The following is a 4,081-nucleotide window of genomic DNA, read 5'->3' on the forward strand; positions in this document are numbered from 1 at the left end:
ACTGATTAAATTATCCTTATAATGTGTCGTGCGTTTTGCTAGGTACCGAGTTTATAGAAGTGATGACATCTGCCCTTTTCAGATCTTCCTAAATGTCAAACTAGAATCTTCAAGCTAGAAACGTCGAGCTCGAACCTTCTCAAGGAGCAATGGAGGTCTACAAGTGTGGCGGAGGGCGCTGGGCTTTATGAGTCCACCTCTATTATTTAAACAGCCTGTCCTTATAACGATGGTTCGTTGGTGATAGCAAAGGCCCAAACTGGTTGATCTAATGACCAGAAAGAAGTAATGAAAACAAAGAGGTGACAGCATATGATAGCAATTCACATTCATGGCTGTGGAGATGAAGTTCAATTCTTGTCTTATGAAGTCTTCTTTGGTAGAGGGGGGCATGGGACTCAAGAAGTTGGTTTCTCTAGCCCCTCTAATACAAGTCTAGCTTTAATACGAGTTTCCCATGTTTTAGAATCAAAAAAGATGTGCTTTTTTTTTTTTCTGCCCCTCCTGACCGTTCTATAGAAAACAGCTTTGTGAACTCGATCCTAAAGTTCTCCTATGTCATCTTCTCAAACGAATGTGCATAGAATCGTCTGAAAGTCCTGATAACATGCAGATTCTAATGCGGTAGGTCTGGGGTGGGACCTGGGATTCTGCACGTCTCACAAGCTCTCAGATGATGCCGAAGGCGGTGGCCCGGGTACCACGTGAGGAAGAGAGGAGCTTCCATCACAGTTTCTCAAAGTGTGGTCTGTGGACCGGCGGTGCCCACATCACGGGGGCTTGTTAGAAACCCCCAGTGGGGTTTACGCTCACCCCAGGCCTACCGAGTTAGAATCCGCATTTTAGCAAGACCTTTCTGAGGTCCCCTGCCCTGCTCTCGCGGTTCTCAGGCACCGTAAAGTTTATGAAGTTCTGTCTTTAAGCAAAACCCAAAGACCGCCTGAGTCAGAATCGCCTGCACTGGCCTTCGGGCAGCTGCACTTTAAAGTTAGAAGGTTATCCTTATAACCTCCGTCCACCCGGGGGCAGGACCTTCTATCTGCAGTGACCGTGACAACAGCCCTCCTGTCATCCTTCCTAGTTTAAACTCCTCAAGCCAGAGACAGTGCGCGGAGGCCGTCACGCAGGGAGGCGTGAGAAGTGCCTTCTGTGATGGGAACAGGCTGGTGGGGATGTTGTCAGCTTGTGAAGAGGAAGGACCATGGGAAAACTTACCTGGAGGACAGGTGTGGGCACCGTGGCGTGAAAACAAAGGTAAGTCGCCGAGGGGAAGCGGCCGGCTTGTGAAGAAAGCAAGGCCTGAGAGGCGGTCCGTGTGTCGTTAGCATTTGTCCTGAAATAAAGAAGTTCCATCTCGCTTTTCTCTGTAATGAAGTGATTCTTCCCCAGGGACTGCAACGCTCCGTCTAAGTGCGCCTGGCATTTGGCTTCCAAGAACATGCTCGGCTGAGTAAAGGGTGCGTGTGCGTGTGTGTGTGTGTGTGTGTGTGTGAGAGAGAGAGAGAGAGAGAGAGAGAGAGAGAGAGAGAGAGAGAGAGAGAGAGAGATTGAGAGTTCAGAAATATCAATGACGCCAGCAATGTCTAGTAGGCAAGTCAGTACATTTAAAATTCACCCAGGGGGACATGGTTCCATAGAGGAGCGGTGAGCATGTCTGCTTTACACGCAGAAGGTCCTGGATTCGCGCCCCAGTGGAGCCACGGTCCACGGTCTATGGCCATGCCACACTGAACACGCCTGATGTCTGATCTCGGAAGCTAAGCAGGGTCAGGTCTGGTTAGTACTTGGATGGGAGACCACCTAGGAAGACCAGGTGCTGTAGGCATAAATAATAATAAGTAAAAAAAAAATTCACTCAGGGGCCAAAGCCTATCTTAAAAACTTTTAGGTCCAATTGGTGATATTTACAATGAGAAAATACGTTGTCATAAGTACCGAACCAAGGAAGTCTTTATTTCCCGTGGAGTTACCTTAAGAATATAAATTGGACCCCCTGACTCTCCAAGAACTGGAATTTTTGAAGAAAGCCTAGAAGGCATTGGTCTGCGAGCTCCCAGGGAGGCCGAAGGGCTCTGCCCATAACTGCTCTGTGCTCACAGTTTCGGGATAGAGGAATGGACATGCTCGTTCTCTCTCTCTCTCTCGCCCTGTCTCTCTCTCCCTCTCCCTCTCCCTCTATCTCCCTCATGTTACAGCACAATCAATATGAGGAAGAGGAAATTAATGCAGCTTTAGTGTGGGCTCCAACCTACATTACATTTTTTTTCCCTTCAGGACAAGAGGAAAACATGGCTCAACATGACCTGTCTGTTCAGTGGTTTTTGCTTTCACGATGCTCCAGAGAGAAGGGACATGGAAAAACAGGCCTGCGGTCCCTTTCGGGGGGCCCGTGGCGGCGATCTGCTCATTCACTGAGGCTACACAGGTCATGAAGCTGGAACCCCACTGTTGCGGGTGTGGAAATGACCATCCCATGAGGAGAGACAAGGCTACATCATCCAGGTTGGTTGTCACCACACAGGGAAGAGGGCTGTTTGCTCTGGCCAAGGAATTTAGGGGACACATAGCCTCTGGACACTCAGGTTCAAAAATATCTCTAGGCCCAAGTGGTACAACAAAGTCTCTATTTTTCATACTCTGTCGCCCATTGCTTCGACTGGACAGTTTTCCTGTTTAACCAATAACGATGGCCGCTCTGCAGGATTGAGCTCGTGGGATGGGATCGGGGGCTTTGACACAAGTGGACGCAGCCCCCTTTTGTCCGGGGCTTGCAAACTCCCTTCGTAAGTTTTCTTCAGAGTTCCTTAGCTGCTTGGAAACACCTAGACGGAGTGGAGCGTTTCTTTTAAAATAGCTTGGCTTCGACTCTGAGCGTTAGCATTTTTAACACCACAGTGAAAAAGCGTCATGATTTTTTTCCCCCATGTAAAAATGTGGAGTGACTCCTAGCGTTAGAAGCGTTCGATCAAAAAAGTCATGTACAAGAATAAATAATCCAACCAAAGACTGAAAACAAGACAAATGATAACATTGCGTCGATCTCTGACGTGACGGTGAATAGACGGGCGTGAAGATGATTCTGGTCTCCTTCAGGCACAGTTTTTCCTGCCTTCTCTCGGAGCCTGAGGCCAGCTCCCTGCAGGCGGACGCTCTGCGTCGCAAGCAGAGATGTCAGCTCTTCTTCGCTGGGTGACGTGAACCCTGGGCAGCGTCAGGAAGTGTACTAGATCCTGCCCTTCCATGTCTCGGCTGGCCTGACTGGCGGGAAAAATGCTGCCGGAGAAGCCTGATAACTTCTCTGAGGGGAGGGCATCACCCCACATTGCAGTAATTCAAGGAAGCTGCCTCTGAGCCTGGAAGGAAGCCGAGGCTCTGTTCACCGCCCCCCTCCCCCCACCCCCCGCCGATGAGGGAGTGAGGAGCCCCCGAAGCGGAGGCCTCAGAAGGCTTTGAGATTTAAGGGTAGCGTCAGAAGCGTCTGGGGTCAGTCTCTGGGGAGGTGGGTCTTTGCCCTTTTCCGTCTCTAAGAAGATAAGGCGATATTTTATAAGCATCCATAAAGGGAACGATGGCATCCGTAAGAGCTATTAAAAAGTCCTAGTTTGCAAGATTTCCTTTTCTCTGAATTAGCTATTAAAAATTAAAGAAAAAACAGTCGAGTCCTCTTTCGCTATTAGAAATCGGCGCAATGCCATGAGTTGAAGTTGGCAAGTCGCAAAGTCATCCATGCTTTTCTGAGGGTTAGAGGTCAAGGCCATTCGGAAGGACGTAAGGGAAAAACCTTCTCTTGGGGTTTGGGCGCATTTATTCTGTACCGATTAAACAATCACACAATTATTGTGCACCTACTGTGTGTTCCATATTCCATAAACTTTGAATCTACACTTTCATCTTTGCTGCAAGTCCCAAGCCTCTTTGCAAATGCTGCTTCACTTTATGGGTAGAAATCCTGCAATCTGGAAAGCAGAGCTAGTGTTTGTGGCGGGGTCCCCATCCCTGAGGCCGTGGACTGGTACTGGTCCGTGGCCTGTTAGGAACCGGGCCGCACAGCAGGAGGTGAGCAGTGAAGCTTCATCTGTAT

The 4,081-nt window shown here is 49.0% G+C and overlaps 1 pseudogene; it reads left to right on the forward strand.

Moving 5' to 3' along the window:
- The first annotated feature begins 1,709 nt into the window (after positions 1–1,709).
- On the forward strand, positions 1,710–1,825 carry LOC111745724 (annotated as a pseudogene).
- The last annotated feature ends 2,256 nt before the right edge of the window (positions 1,826–4,081 follow it).

The sequence above is a fragment of the Pteropus vampyrus genome, unplaced genomic scaffold (genome assembly GCF_000151845.1).
Source record: "Pteropus vampyrus isolate Shadow unplaced genomic scaffold, Pvam_2.0 Scaffold162, whole genome shotgun sequence".
NCBI lineage: Eukaryota > Metazoa > Chordata > Mammalia > Chiroptera > Pteropodidae > Pteropus > Pteropus vampyrus.